The following is a 17,316-nucleotide window of genomic DNA, read 5'->3' on the forward strand; positions in this document are numbered from 1 at the left end:
TGTTAATTATTGCCTCAATTTAAGAGCCTATTATTGGTCTATTCAGTGATTCAACTTCTTCCTGATTTAGTCTTGGGAGGGTGTATATCTCCAGGAATTTATCCATTTCTTCTAGATTTTCTAATTTATTTATGTAGGGGTCTTTATAGTATTCTCTGATGGTAGTTCATATTTCTCTGGGATCAGTGGTGATATCCCCTTTATCATTTTTATTGTGTCTATTTAATTCTTCTTTCTTTTCTTTTTTATTAGTCTTGTTAGTGGTCTATCAATTTTGTTGATCTTTTCAAAAAACCAGCTCCTGGATTCATTGATTTTCGTGAAGGTTTTTTTTTGTGTGTCTCTATCTCCTTCAGTTCTGCTCTGATCTTAGTTATTTATTGTCTTCTGCTAGCTTTTGAATGTGTTTGCTCTTGCTTCTCTAGTTCTTTTAATTGTGATGTTAGGGTGTCAATTTTAGATCTTTCCTGCTTTCTCTTGTGGGCATTTAGTACTATAAATTTCCTTCTATACACTGTTTTAAATGTGTCCCAGAGATTCTGGTACATTGTATTTTTGTTCTTATTGGTTTCAAAGAACATCTTTATTTCTGCCTTCATTTCGTTATGTACCCAGTAGTCATTCAGGAGCAGATTGTTCAGTTTCCATGTAGTTGTGTGGTTTTGAGTGAATTTCTGAACCCTGAGTTCTAATTTGATTGTACTGTTGTCTGAGAGACAGGTTGCTGTGATTTCTGTCCTTTTACATTTGCTGAGGAGTGCTTTACTTCCAACTATGTGATCAATTTTGGAATAAGATGTGATGTGGTGTTATGAAGAATGTATATTCTATTGATTTGGGGTAGAGAATTCTGTAGATGTCTATTAGGTCTACTTGGTGCAGAGCTGAGTTCAAGTCCTGGATATCCTTGTTAACCTTCTGTCTCATTGATCTGTCTAATATTGACAGTGGGGTGTTAAAGTCTCACATTATTATTGTGTGGGGGGTCTAAGTCTCTTTGTAGGTCTCTCAAGACTTGCTTTATGAATCTAGATGTTCCTGTATTGGGTGCATATTTTTAGGATAGTTAACTCTTATTGTTGAATTGATCCCTTTATCATCATGCAATGGCCTTCTTTGTCTCTGTTGATCATTGTTGGTTTAAAGTCTGTTTTATCAGAGACTAGGATTGCAACCCTGCCTTTTTTTGTTTTCCATTTGCTTGGTGGATCTTCCTCCATCCCTTTATTTTGAGCCTATATGTGTCTCTGCATGTGAAATGGGTCTCCTGAATACAGCACACTGATGGGTCTTGACTCTTTATCCAATTTGCCAGTCTGTGTCTTTTAATTGGGTCATTCTGCCCATTTACATTTAAGGTTAATATTGTTATGTGTGAATTTGATCCTGTCATTTTAATGTTAGCTGGTTATTTTGCCTGTTAGTTGATGCGGTTTCTTCCTAGCATCGATGATCTTTACAATTTGTCATGTTTTTGTAGTGGCTGGTACTGGTTGTTCCTTCCCATGTTTAATGCTTCCTTCAGGAGCTCTTGTAAGGCAGCCCTGGTGGTGACAAAATCTCTCAGCATTTGCTTGTCTGTAAAGGATTTTATTTCTCCTTCAATTATGAAGCTTAGTTTGGCTGGATATGAAATTCTGGGTTGAAAATTCTTTTCTTTAAGAATGCTGAATATTGTCCGCCACTCTCTTCTGGCTTGTAGAGTTTCTGTCAGGAGATCTGCTGTTAGTCTATTGGGCTTCCCTTTGTGGGTAATCCAACCTTTCTCTCTGGTTGCCCTTAGCATTTTTTCCTTCATTTCAACCTTGGTGAATCTGACAATTATGTGTCTTGGGGTTGCTCTTCTTGAGGAGTATCTTTGTAGTGTTCTCTGTATTTCCTGAATTTGAATGTTGGCTTGCCTTACTAGGTTGGGGAAGTTCTCCTGGATAATATCCTGAAGAGTGCTTTCCAGTTTGTTTCCATTCTCCCCATCACTTTCAGGTACACCATTCAAACGTAGATTTGGTCTTTTCACATAGTCCACATAGTCCCATATTTCTTGGAGGTTTTGTTCATTTCTTTTTACTCTTTTATCTCTAAACTCTTCTGACTTCATTTCATTCATTTAATCTTCAATCACTGATACCCTTTCTTCCACTTAATCGAATTGGCTACTGAAGCTTGTGCATGCATCACATAGTTCATGTGCCATGGTTTTCAGCTTCATCCGATCATTTAAGGTCTTCTCTGCACTGTTTATTCTAGTTCGTCCTTCATCTAATCTTTTTTCAAAGGTTTTAGCTTCCTTGCGATGGATTTGAACATCCTCCTTTAGCTCTGAGAAGTTTGTTATTACTGACTTTCCGAAGCCTACTTCTGTCCACTCATCAAAGTCATTCTCCATCCTGCTTTGTTCCATTGCTGGCAAGGAGCTGCAATCCTTTGGAGGAGAAGGTGTGCTCTGGTTTTTAGAATTTTCAGCCCTTCTGCTCTGGTTTCTCCCCATCTTTGTGGTTTTATCTACCTTTAGTCTTTGATGATGGTGACCTACAGATGGGGTTTTGGTATGGGTGTCCTTTTTGTTGATGTTGATGCTACTCCTTCCTGTTTGTCCGTTTTCCTTCTAACAGTCAGGTCCCTCAGCTGCAGGTCTGTTGGAGTTTGCTGGAGGTCCACTCCAAACCCTGTTTGCCTGGGTATCAACAGCAGAGACTGCAGAACAGCAAATATTGCAGAACAGCAAATATTGCTGCCTGATCCTTCCTCTGGAAGCTTCACTTCAGAGGCACACCCAGTTGTATGAGGTGTCAGTCAGCCCCTACTGGGAGGTGTCTCCAAGTTAGGTTATACAGGGGTCAGGGACCCACTTGACAAGGCAGTCTTTCCATTCTCAGAGCTCAAACACCATGATAGGAGAACCACTGCTCTCTTCAGAGCTGTCAGATGGGGATGTTTAAGTCTGTAGAAGTTTCTGCTGCCTTTTGTACAGCCATGCCCTGCCCCCAGAGGTGGAGTCTACAAAGGCAAGCAGGCCTAGCTGAGTTGCAGTGGGCTCCACTCAGTTCAAACTTCCTGGCTGCTTTGTTTACCTACTCAAGCTTCAGCAATGGTGGACACCCCTCCCCCAGCCAGACTTGCTGCCTCGCAGTTCAATCTCGGACTAGCAGTGAGCAAGGCTCCCTGTGCGTGGGACCCACTGAGCCAGGTGCAGTATATAATCTCCTAGTGTCCCGTTTGCTAAGACTGTTGGAAAAGCACAGTGTTAAGGTTGCAATGCCCATATTTTAAGAGTTTAGGAGACTGGAATTTTATTGGTGGAAAGATTTTAAATTATAAACTCTATTTGTATAATTCACTTAAGTATATTCAATTTTATTAATTTTTTGTGTGTCAGTTTTGGTAATTTGTGTCTTTTAAATAATTTTTTCATGTCATCTATGTTGTCAAATTTATTGGTAGAAGATTGTTCATAATATTTCCATGTAATATCAATTAATATTCCTTTACAATTTCCTTTTAATATTAGTAGGTTCCACTCTCATTTTCCTTTTTTAATTTAGAAAATATTGTAATTTATACCCTATTTCTGTTTTTCTCGACTGGCCTAGCTAGAAGTTTAATTGATCAATATAATCAGTCTTTTCAAAGATTTAGCTTTTTGCTTTCTTTGATTTTCTCTATTGTGGGTCATTTTCTGTGTTATTGATTTTCACTCTTGGTTTTATTTGTCTTCCTTTCTTACCCTTTGAGTTTGATTTTCTCTTCTTTACTACCAACTTATGACAGGAGTTCTGAGCATAGATATTAGATCTTTCTTTTTTATATATAAGCATTTAAAATTATAGATTTATAATATATAGATTGAACTGCTTTAGCTGCAGTTTTAGTTTTGATCAGTTATGCTCTCATTTTTTTTAGTTCAAAATATTTTCTAAATTTCTGTGGGACCTCTTCTTTGATCTGTGGCATATTTAGAAGTATTTTATTTAATATCTTTATATTGGGGGATTTTCCAGATTTTTTTGTTAATATTCGTAGGTTCTGCTCTGATATTTCTTTTGTAATTTACAAAATATTGTAATTTATGTCCTCTTTCTATTTTTTCTCGATTGGCCTAGCTTGAAGTTTAATTGATTGATATAATTGGTCTTTTCAAAGGTCTAGCATTTTGCTTTCATTCATTTTCTCAATTCTTGATCATTTATGATGACTTAAATTTGCTGTAGTCAAAAACCACATTTGCATTATTTTAATATTTTAGAATTTGTTGAACAATAATGTAAATATACTTCATGCTACTGAATTGTACACTCAAAAGTGGTTAAGATGGTTAAATTTATGTGTTTATTTTACTACAGTAAAAATGTTTGCTATTACTAATTATAATAAAATTTGAAACTGTCTATTGAAAAATTGTTGAGACTTCCTTTATGTCTCAGGTCCACCAAGTCTATGGCAACTTTTTCATTGTCAATGTATATTCTGTTGCTGTTGGCTAGAGTGCTTGATAACTATCGATTAGGTCCAGTTAATTGAGACTGTTGTTCAAATCTTCTGTATCCTTACTGATCTTCTGTTTAATTGTTCTGTGGATTAGAGAGAAATTTAGAAATCTCTAACTATAATTGTAGACTTTTCAGTTTCACCTTTCAAGTCCATTAATTTTTGCTAAACTTTGTTGAAGCTTTGTTTTGGAGTACATATCCATTTAGACTTGCTTTGTCTTATTCATGATTGACCCCTTTATTATCATGAAATGTCCCTCTTTTCCCAAATAATAATAGTTCTTGTTCTAAAGTCTAATTTGCCAGATAATAATATAGCTAATCCAACTCCCTAATACTTATCAATTGTATTATATATATATTTTTGCATCCTTTTATTTAAATCTATCTAGGCCTTTATATTAATATTTGAAGTGTGCCTCTTGCTGTGTCTTTTTTTTTTTTTTTTAAGAAAATCCAACCTACCCACGTATCTTGAATCTAACCATCAATCTGATTGGGTTAAATCTGTGATCTTGCTATTTTTTCTAATATTTTCAGGTTTTGTTTGTTTCTTTCTTCTTCTTGATATCTTTTTGGTTGGGCAATTTTGAATACCGTTTTATCACCACTCACCTTGTTATCTACACCACTTTATTATTTTAGTGATTGCTCTGTGCATAGGGCTTATGAATGCATATTTAATTTATCAGAGTCTATCTTCAAATCTTACTACATTATTTCTCTGCCTCATGACAGTATACTTCCATTCCTCCTTCCTGTTCTATATGCCACTTTTATACATTTACAACCTCTATGTATTACAAACCCTAGCATATTGTTTTTATTTAAAAATTATCTTTTTTTGGTGGGGGGGTACTTGTATTATATTGACAGTACATGAGAAGGTAGGGCTCTCTAAGCTACTTCTCTTCTTCAGGGAGTCTGGGATAGAAACCTTGCTGGGAGTGGCAGCTTTTTAGTATGTTTCGAAATTGAGTTGGGTCAAGGACTCCCTAGCAGCTGAAAACCTCTTTATTCTTCTGTTGTTATTGCTGGGACTAGTGGCTCAGGGCTCTTCTCCTTGGTGCCCATGTTGACTATAAGGTACACCACTCTTGCTGTAATCAAATTCATTATTATACCACGAAATGAGCTGGACAAAGTGGTCCTTGAGAACAATGTCAGCCCCAGCATCAAAAGAGAAATAGTAGGCACCATTGTTAATGTCAAAGGAGACAACCTGGTTCTCAATGTGGCCCAGGATGCCCCTTACAGACCCTCTGATACCTGCTATACTATTTTCTTGATGCTATCACAATTGACAGCTTTCTCCAGATGGTAGACTAGGTCCACCACCAACACACTGGGGACACAGACACGGAAAGCCATGCTGGAGAACTTCCCATTCAGCTGGTATAACCTTGCTCACAATCCTGGCAGATTCAGGAGATGCAGAGATGATGTCATGGGCATCCCCACACTGTCATGCCAGTTCCTCAGATGGGCCATTAACAGTCTTCTGGTATCAGTGATCATATGAACTTTGCTCCCTTCATGCTGCCAAAGTTATCCTGGGTGACTTGTCAGAGGGCAAAGGCAATTGGTGATATTTGAGGCATTCCTGACAATCTTGAGGGAGTTGTCATACTTCTTATGGTTCTTGGAGTCTGGGAGGGAAACTATGTTGAAGTTGGGAATATCATAAATATGAGGGCATCAGTAGAAGGGATAGATGTGATGACCCCTTTGGCCCCACCATTTAAATGAGCCCCAGGACCACTGGACTCCACAACGTATTCAGCACAGCATCATCCCATTTGATGTAGGCAGCATATGGCTTCTGGAAAATAGAGATGGACTTCCCATTGTGGACAAGCTTCTTGTTCTCAGCCTTGACTGTGCCACTGAAATTGCCATGTATTAAATCCTACTGGAATATGTAAACCATGTTGTTTATACAATGAAGGAGTCATTGATGATGACAGTCTCCTCTTTGTTGAAGTTTTAAGGCAACCCTAGAGTCCAGGTGACCAATGTGGACATATCTGGTGACTTGGACCTTTACCATTATGTCTTAGGTAGGTGTCTGGCACTTTACAAGAACACATGGCTGTTTGTGGAACAGAAAGGAGCAGAGAGCCAATTATCTTTTAAGAAACTTAAAAAGGAAGACAACCTCATTCTATATTTATTCATATATTTATCATTTTTGGTGCCCTTCATTCCTTTGTGTAGATTCAATTCTTTATATGGTATAGTTTTTCTGTGCCAAAATAAATTCTTTTAACATTCATTTTAGTGCAAATCTGCTGGTGGAAAAATTTTGCAGCACATGGTTATATGAAATCTTTATTTCATTTCTTGGAAGGATATTTGTGCTGCAGCCCCAGGGTTTTAACCAGCAGAGGGCGCTGTGCCTCTCCGGAGTTTAGGATGAGGCTAAATGCTGAGGTGCTTCCAGCAGACCTCCCGGTTTTCAATGAAGCTGGAGTCCTAGTCCTGGCGCTGAATTTGCAGACACGGTGTTTCAACTTAAGGTTTGATGAGAAAACACAGAAGCTGCTCTCCACAGCCTACTAGATAAATAAAAAAATATATTACTAGGAAGTGGTAATAGTTTACTTGAAATAGATCAATAGGAATTTACGTGTTATTCAAATATTAATTGTTTTTTCCTAGCAAGAAGTTTACTAGTGTGTTATGGCTTAATTTTTGTTCCTGAAAAAGAATTGGTCTAGGTTTGCTTTCAGGATAAGAGATAGGTCTCTTTGTCCTCGCAAAAGCAGTACTTGATACTAATGTTTTTATCTTGAAAATGCCCATAAGTTTTTCCTACTTTCTTAGAAGTAGGAAGCTACAGTCATTATGTTAGTGATTTGGACCTGGATTCCAGAGTACATGGTCATTTGTCTGAAGATTATGTTCTACTATTAACTTCATTTTAATATATGAAGGTGATGCTTTTTGAAAAACAGAGAATTCTATACTCTGGTATGTTACAGAAAGAGGCTTCACACCCTTAGAAGCCCATGAAATATTTCACATACAGAAACAACTTTGTAATGATAAGCTGGTGACCTGTCTTTATATTATATAATAATACAAAAATTGTAGTGAATTTTGCCAGCATATTTGTTCATCGTATATGGGAACTCATGAATGATGAGGTCACCTTTCTGCATTCTATGACAGAGGTTTTGCCTACTGTATTTGGAAGACAATCACTATCAGAGAGGCAGCTGGCATAGTCTTTGGTAGACCTGGCTCCACTACATACTGGTTATTTGGCATTGGTAAGATATTGAATCTTTTTAAGCATCAGTTCTCTTTTCTGTAACATTGGAGTAACCATAGTATTTAGCTCATACAGTTATTGTGAGTTTCTTGAGATAATGTGTGTAAACCACTCAGCACAGCATCTGTAACATTTTGACTCAATAAATGTCGAGGTTTATCTTAATTAGCTTTTATGTTCTGTGAAAGAAATACATGGAATTAAGCCACAATGATCATCTCTATTCTATGGATACTTCAGGAAGCATGGAGAGAATGCAAAGAGGTAAACAGTTAGGTGGATAAATGTGAATGATTTTCTAATTTAATGGAATATCCTAACTCTGATAAAGACAGAGTGCATATGATTTCTTGAGGAGTTTTCTGTTGTAAATCAGGACTAATGGTACAAGGCAATAGAAAAGCCACTGGGTTTTGTATCAGGAGACTTTGCTTTATCTTGGCTGTATTACTTTCCACCACCTAACTTTTGGAAAAACACCCATTATCCTCTTTGGTCATATATGGAAGATAAACCTCTTCTAGGGTTCCTTGACAGCGGTGGGAAAGTTTCTGACGCATTGCCTGGGAGGGTCACTGGCAGTCATGAATAGATGAAGTTATACTGCTGAAGCAACTGTACTTCACCTGTTATGGACTGAATCATGTTCCTCCAAAATTCAAATATTGAAGGCTTTACCCCAGCACTTCAGAATGTGACTGTATGTAGAGATAACAATCTTAAAGAGGTAATTAATGTCAAACGAGGTCATTGGAGGTGGACCCTAATCCAATACGACTGGTGTTCTAATAAGAAGAGGAGATTAGGACACAGACATACCCAGAAGACCAGGTGAAGACACGAGAAGAAGACTGCCATCTGCAAGCCAAGGAGAGGGGCCTTCAGAAGAAGTCAACCCTGCCGGCAGTTTGAGTGTAAATGTCTAGGCTCTAGAACTGTGAGAAATACATTTCTGTCATTGAAACCATCCAGTCTACGGTACTTCATTATGGCAGTGCTAAAAAACTAATATATCACCTGTCCGCTTTTCTCCAGGTCTCCTTGTCAGCATAACTTCTCTAAGAAACTGGGGGCTCTACTATGTGGATAGCGTTCATAAACTCATGAGTCCCTTTCATCCTTCCCTTACATAAAAAGAGTTAAATGTACAATCTTTGTCTGCAAAATGAAAAATTCCTGGACTGAACTCACATTTGAAAGGCTCCGTTTTCCTGTAAGTGCTGAGGTCTGACAATATGTCACGTATTAAAGTCTGCCAAGCTGTGGCAGTGGAGCTATCTTGTGGTTTTTCTCTGTACCATGTGAGCTAAGTTTCCTTTACATAGAAAGATCCTTCTGAGGCAGGAGCACAAAAGAAAGAGACAGGTACTTCTTTTTAGTTTCCAGAGGTTATGTAAATATTAGATCTTGCTGTCTTAACCTACAAGAAAAGTGAGTGTGCCCTCAAGACAAATGTACCGAAGGAGTGCTTGTTGGTAGAAGCCAAAAGGATCATCCAGACATTCTGAATGCTACAAAAGCTGGTGAAGACCTTGTGTTCTGAATGTTAAATTACCAATTGGTTCTTTTGCTGTCAAAGGCAGCAGGCTCGTTTCAAAGTGGGATGACTGTAACAGCATTTAAAATTAACACCCAGTATTTGTTTACTGTTGCTGCTGTAACAAATTACCGCAAATTTGGCAGCTTAAAACAATACCCATTCATTATCTTACAGTCCATGAATCAGAGTCCAAGTACAGCGTGGCTCAGCTAGGTCCTCTCAGATCAGCACTTTACAAAGGCTGAAATCAAGGTGTAAGTGAGGCTAGGGGCTTCTTATCTAGAGGGTCTGGGGAAGAATCTGCTTCCAAACTCACTGGTAGTTTTCAGAATCCAGTTTTATATTAGAGTCTCTATTTCCTTCACACATGGCCCCCTTAATTTTTAAGCCCAAAGTAGGAGGTCAAATCCTTCTTATACTTTGAACATTACTTCTCCTTCTGCTACCAGCCAGAGAAAGACCTCTGATTCTAAATACTCATGTGGTTAGATTAGGTCCACCCGGATAATCTTTCTTATTTTAAAGTCAGCTGATGAGCTACTTTAATTATATCTTCAAAGTCCCCTTTGCCATGCAATTTAAAATATTCCTGGGAGTAACTGAGGACAAAGGTTACAGGGGCCAGAATTCTGCCTACCACACATCCTCAGGTGACATTCTTTTAGTTTACTTAAATGAATTTTTGTTTTATTTCTAATAGTTATGGATGTATAATAGCATTAAAAGTTACATTGTGACTTGCATAGATGCACCAGTCTTTGCATTTTTATTTTTTATGCTAAAGTCTTCATTTTTCCTCTATAAGCTACATACCCAGTCCCATTTCAATCTTCTCAATAGTAATAGGCAATTTCCGCAGTTAACTCTGGGCTTCCTGTGTAACCAGTTTGTTATTTTGTCGTTGGTCATGACGCAGGGCTCCTTAAAGGTCTTCAGGTATGGACACAGATAGAGACAATTCATTTATCCTAGTTAGAAAATCCGCCTTTATGTCACTGATCCTCAAACTTTAGAGTAGATGAAAATCACCGGGAGAGCTTGTTTAAACTTCAGGCTGCTGGGCTGCGCTTCTGAATCTCTGATTCAGTATCTGTGAGATAGATCCTTAATAATTTGCATTATTAACAAGTTCCTAGTGGTATTGTTACTACCGATCTAGGGCTCACATTTTGGAAACTGCTATTTTATTTCTATTTCTCCACTTACGAAAAAGCACAATTTGTTGCTTTGTGTTTTGGGTGATACCTGCAACGTATGTGTAGCTGTAATTATTTTATGCTTACCCCATCGAATAATGTTCACACAATAGAAGAAACCTGAGGGAAAAAAATGTGACACGGAAAGAAGGGAGCTTATTATTAATGATATTTAGGGCATTTCCTTATAGGTACCAGGCAAAGATGAGTTTGTTTTTAATCCCTCATTTTTTTGCTTTAACTAAATAATGACCTATGAAAATTAAACATAAGACAATATAAGGAAGGGTAAGAAGGGAGATCCAAAGAAGAAAGCAAATGGTTAACATTCAAATGTTGTCACTGGGAGTAATGTTTCCAAAAAGGTTTTTTTTAATCTGATCTATTAGGTTGGTGCAAAATTAATTGTGGTTTTTGCCATTCCTTTCAATGGCAAAAGCCGCAATTACTTTTGCATCAACCTAATACATCTCATTCTTCATATAGCAAACCAGATATTCTAAAGGTATTTTTGTTAAAACTTTCCTTCAGAGTATGGTAAAGTACTTTTGCCTGTGGTATAATTGCCCACACTGGATAATTTCCATCCTGAAATATTGGTTATTTCCTTCTCATGCCGGAGGATTTACCAAAAGATTCTTTACAGTGAAGCTAGAGAATTTTCTGCAAATTAGAATATTATTTCTTGCAGATGACATTTATTTGTTTCATATTACAATATTTTTATGAATGGTAATGATCAGTAATTCTAATGAAGATGACACTGACAAAGTGCTTACCATATTTCAAAACAGTAAAGGTGAAAACTGGAATCTGTAAATGGGAACATTTAAAAACCATTCTCTGTCCAATTTGTTGAAGCTGAAAGGACAAACAATATGGCAAGACTATATATAGCATGCACTAGGTGTGGGTTTTGGTGGATGGGGAGCATAGAAACCAAAGGGAAAATTCAGGGGTAGAAGGAAAGAACTCTGATGAAAGACAAAGGAAAAGGTGACAATATTGAAAAGGGTTACTTTGCCTTTTCCCGGTGTTACAGTGGCTTTTCAATTCTCTTCTCTGATCTGTTTTCCTCAATGTGGCTCCAACCCACCTACTAGCTTCTCAGAGCCCAGTCGGGAAAAGTAGGAAAATATAAACCTAAACACATCCTAGATTCTTCAGTGTCCTTTAAAGTTCAGGAAATCTGACTCTCAGGTAAGTCCGCCCCAATGTCCTGACTGTGCCTGTTCATAAGAAAAAAGCACCAAAGGCCATGGATGAAGGCAAATGTGTTTCACATATTGAGATTGTTAAGGAAGTCCAGGATCTATGTGCAATTTTACTACTGAAATTTTATACATGTGTTTTGAGTTGAGTTTTAATAAACCGACAATGATACATAAACCATTTGTGGCAAGAATAGATGTAGGAATGATGCCTTATGTTAGTATAAAACCCAGCTGTGGGCTTGTCTCAGGCTTCATTGTCTGGGACAGTTCATTACAGAATAGGCAGACAGGTCTGTGTCCTGTGTAGAATAGATCATTTTTGTTTTGTTTTGTTTTGGTTTTTTGAGATGAAGTCTTGCTCTGTTGCCCAGGCTGGAATGCAGTGGCGCAGTCTTGGCTCACTGCAGCCTCCACCTCCCGGATTCTCCTCCCTCAGCCTCCCAGGTACCTGGAATTACAGGCATCCACCAGCATGCCTAGCTAATTTTTGTATTTTTGGTAGAGACGGGGTTTCACCATATTGGTCAGGCTGATCTCGAACTCCTGACCTCAGGTGACCCACCCTTCTTGGTTTCCCAAAGTACTGGGATTATGGCGTGAACCACTGTGCCTGGCAGGATAGATCTTTTTTATATAGAAGTGACAATGCATTGGAAGCAAGTGAACAAAACTGCCAATCGGTAAACTCTGGGTTTGCCTCTGATCCTAATTATTTACAGATCCTGGAATAATCCGCAAAATGCTCCCTTACATACACACAGCAAGTTGGAGCATGTGTGTGTGCGTGTGTGAGTGCATGCATGTGCGCGTGTGTGTGTGTCTGCATGTTTGAGGGCATGCATGTGCATGTGTGTGTGTGTCTGCACGTGTGAGGGCATGCATGTGCTTGTGTGTGTGTGTGCGCGTGCATGCACGTGTGAGTGCATGCATGTGCTCGTGTGTGTGTGCGCACGTGTGAGTGCATGCATGTGTTTGTGTGTGTGTGTGTTCACATGTGAGTGCATGCACGTACTTGTGTGTGTGTGTGTGTGTGTATTTTGTCAACGGTGTCTCCTCAGGAGCTTAGAAGTTGAAAACTCCATTACAGAAAGAAGTCAGAAACAAATGTGTGCTAGGTTCTACTATATATTTTCTTTCTTCAAGTAATACATTGCTGCTATAGATCCTGGAAGCAGACAGCATTCATACACCATATTCTGAGGTTAAGTGTCTGACTCATCAATGGGAGTGAATTTACATGCGTTGAAATGTCTTCCAAATCAAAACACAGGTCTGTGAGATGAAATAGATAGGCTCCGAATATGTGTTTAAAGTCCTGTTGAATAGGTTTGCAATCTATTTGTTTGTTGTGCATATGATGTGACGCAGTTCCTAGTCACCTCAGAGGCCCGTTCCAGTTTGAAGGTTTTTATATTTGGGGAGAAAGGAGGGCTCTGAAACTGACTTAGCCTCTAAGAAACATGGTAACTGAAAGGCAAAAGTGAATGGAGGGGACAAAATATGCTATGGCATTGGAGAATATTTTACAGGGAAGTAAGTACAGCAATGTTCTTGTCCACAAGCTTCATGAAATACCACTGGCTAAGGACACGGAAACACTAGTTTGAAGTTTATGTGATGTGTCAGGCACTAGACCAGGGATCTATATTTGATTCTATTATCAATTAATTTGTAAAACTGAGGTTCAGAGTGGTAGAAAGATTGAGAATAGATTGTAAGTCTGGTTGTATCAGGTTCAAAGCCCACTCTACATACTGAGCTACTGCAGAAATGTGAATGAATCAACCACTAATGACCTGGACAATTTTTGCAGAAATAACACTGTTCTCATATCTAAAACAATAGATCATCTCTAAGGTTTATTCGGAAAGATCTGAAAACATGATTGCATTCCTAGGAAGTTAAAAAGATTTCATAAGGTCATTGGCAAAATCTCCCTTACTACTTTCAGGCTGAGAAGTAATTTCCCCCAACTTTGTAAAAGCCCTCACACCGATTTAATTTCAGTATATGCAAAGCCCTTTGGGTGTAAATAAATGAGATGCTTTAGTAAGGTAATTTCTTTTAGAAAATAGGTAGCATGACAAATAACAGGACAATTGGCAACAGAAATAACTTTCTTGGTTTTACTTATTCTAGATTGCCTAATTTATTTTCACTCCTCAAGAGGAATAAGGAACATTGAGCATGGCCCTAATTAAAGTCTTGTCACAAGTGTCACAATAATTTAGACCTACGTGGAAGTTTCGATTCTTGTTGCAAGACTCTCACAGAACTAGCCCCTGCCCGCCTCTCCAGCTTGTCTCCCCCTACTCAGTTGAAGCCACATCAGCCCTTCTTGCTGTTCTTTAGACACTCGAGGCCTCAGGATCTTTCTATGCTTTTTTGTTTGGAATGCTCTTCCCATAGATCTTTCCATTTCCATGGCTTATTTCCTTTACTCAGGTCTAGTACAGAAGGCTCCTCATTATATTGGAGACGTTTACCTACACCATCTAAAAGAGTGTGCTCCATCTGCCCCTTCCCACCCTCTCTATGCTGTGGCTCTGCTCTATTTTACTTTATAGAACTTACTTCTTACCTTATACTGTATTGAACATTTCTTTTTATTTATTTTCTCCTTTACTTCCTCCCAAGACCGTAAGCTCCAAGAGGGCAAGGAGCATGCTTATTTTATCAGTCTACTGTAGCCCCCAGAAAAAGCCTAGTAATTTCACTGCCCAATCAATGTCGTATTTGCAGCATGAGTCAATGGAATATGTGGTTGTGAGTTTGTTGAATGCTGTTTGACCTGAACAAAGCTTCTGGAAATTAAAATCCAAGCAAAAGGGCTAATCAAATTATTATTCATTTTTTCTCTGTGCTTGCCTTAAGTCACGGACTGAAAATTCCTGGGATAGGGTGAAACACAGAAGCTGGCATCAATTTAATTAAAAAGGAGCCATTTAAAAAAGTGGAGCCATTTTGACGCCATGTTAATGAAGGAAAATTGACGTCGCAGTTGGGTCTCAGCTCCTGGTGGTGCTGCCCCTGCCTCGCAATGCAGCAGGAGCATGTTCACCTGCACCCAGGCAGGTGGCGCCACTTGTCTGGGCAACTGGGGCACCTCCTACAGGAAGGTCAGACACATAGAACCGTTAATGTGACAACATGGAGGAGCCCTTTTCTGTACAGTAGGTCTTCAGGAAGAAAAAGCATGTAATGGTGGATACCGGAGTCAGGGATTGGTATAAAACCTACTCCCAGTAGGCCAATAAATGAAGTAACTGATTTTATAAGTGATAAGAGATTGAGAGGAGAAAGGTGAGGGAGAGGTGGAAGATTGCGTGTGTCTTCCCATTGCTCATTTATCTGTCCCTTCATGCTTGCGTCCTACTGGAGAGAGGGGATGGTTCCTGGAATGCTTCAGTGAGTCTTAAATATACGCCCAGCATGTAGGTTTACTCTCCCAATTTTCAGAGTATGCAGTGAAGAAAATGTTCATCTACATTAATGACATTTTGTTTCAAAATGGATCATTTATCCAACACATTATTGAATGTTTACTATACAACAGTGTGTGTACTAAGAACTAAGGCCACAGAGTGTAATGAAACATAATTTCTCTCTACAAGGTGAGGGAATATAAATGATGTTATAAATACCATGTAAGTGGTATGAACAAGATGTTATGGGCTCCCTAAGGAGCATGTGTCTATAATTGGGGGAATTGCGGAAGGACTCAGTTAGATGGTGGTATTTGAATTTGAAAGATGAACAGGACTTTTGTCAGACAGAAATGTCAGGAAAAGGGCATGCCACACAGAAAAGCATGTATCAAAACAATGAATTGGATTTTGGTAGCGGTAAGAATTTTGGTTTTTATATATGTATATGTGTGTGTGTGGTGTGTGTGTATCCACTTGAGAACATTATGGCATAATGATGGACATATTATATGTCAAGATTTGTTCAAAGAAATCTCAGCTACTCTATGTACTGCAAGTTGGAAATGTTTAATGCAGGGAATTAGAAGTTTATTCTCATTGGATGGCTTTCGGGGAGATAAAGACTATCTCACTGCAGAATATTTATTGAGGTGATTTTTAAGTGTTCATTCATAATGTGCTTCAAATCTCATGACCACCCGTGTGTCTGCTCACAATATCTGGGGAATAATGCCCTCCCAGTCTTTGGAATTTGGATTTGGAAGCATTTGCTTTCCAAGTCTTGTGTGATGCTTCTCAATGGTGACTCTAAACAAAAACCACATGGGGAAGAGTACTCCCAGCATTTTCTTTGTTGCCATCTGCTTTCTGGCAGTGGGAAATAGACCTTATGGGGGCTAAAGTGGTCTAGAAATGATAGCAGACAATAAAGCTCAGTGAAAGGCAGGTAAGGTTGGCTGGAGTCCCATTGCACTGGCGTTCATGACATCTTATGTGTTTGCACTTCCTCTTGGAATCATTGGGGATATTATTGAATGTTTTAACTCAGTGAATGAAATGATTAACTGAGTTTTGGAAAGATTAATCTACACTTTTACTATTAGAAAAATAACTGTATATTTAAAGAGGAAAAAAATAAGGAATGCAGGAGAATAATGTGCTAGCATTGTTTTTGTGTTCCTATGAAGATACTTGAGACTGGGTAATTTACTAAGAAAAGAGGTTTAATTGGCTCATGTTTCTACAGGCTGTACAAGAAGAATGGTGCCAGTATCTACTTCTGCTGAGGGCTTCAGGGAGTTTACAATCATGATGGAAGGCAAAGAGGGAGCGGGCCTATCACATGGTGTGAGGAGGGAGGTGCCACACTCTTTTAAGCAACCAGCTGTTGCATGAACTACCAGAGCGAGAACTCACTCATTACCATGGGGATGGCACCAAGCCATTCATGAGACACCTGCCACCATGACCCAAACACCTCCCATGAGGCCCCACCTCAAACAATAGGGATTACATTTTAACATGAGATTTGGAGGGAACGAACATTCAAACTATATCCAGCAACACTCTGGATGACACTCTGACATTCAAATTATATGAAGTTTAGATTAAAGGAAATAAAAATAGAAGGTAGAGAAATCAGTTGCTTCCTGAGCTTTGTCCTTTCCCTAACAGCCAAGTTTTGGTTCTAAGAACATTAAATGAGCACCTAAACACTAGCATTGTGCTTCCAGAAAAGAATCAGTCTGTTCATCTCCACTTTCACTCTTCGCAATCCTTGTTCAACTGATCAGAAACAAAATTCTGTCTAGAAAGGTCACCCATGGATTTCTGTAGCAAACACTTTTAATCAACTACTAAATATTTGTTCCTCTTGCATAATGTAGAGAATGATAGGAAGTGGCTGCCCAGACAAGGACTATCATTTCCAACCCCTTTGCATCTAGGTGGGACCATGTCACTGAATTCTGTTCAGTGGAATGTGGGTGAAAATATATCAGTTCCAAAACTGTCACATAAAATCTTCCACCCCTTCCAAACTCTTTCCCCATCCACCTGCTGGATAAAACTTTCTTGAATAACCTGGCACACCACATAATAAAGGGGAGATTCTTCATGAACTTCGGTCCCAGGACCACCTTTACCCTCCACACCACACTGCTGCAACACCACCT

The sequence above is a fragment of the Chlorocebus sabaeus genome, chromosome 2 (assembly GCF_047675955.1).
Source record: "Chlorocebus sabaeus isolate Y175 chromosome 2, mChlSab1.0.hap1, whole genome shotgun sequence".
In the NCBI taxonomy this organism is placed as follows: domain Eukaryota; kingdom Metazoa; phylum Chordata; class Mammalia; order Primates; family Cercopithecidae; genus Chlorocebus; species Chlorocebus sabaeus.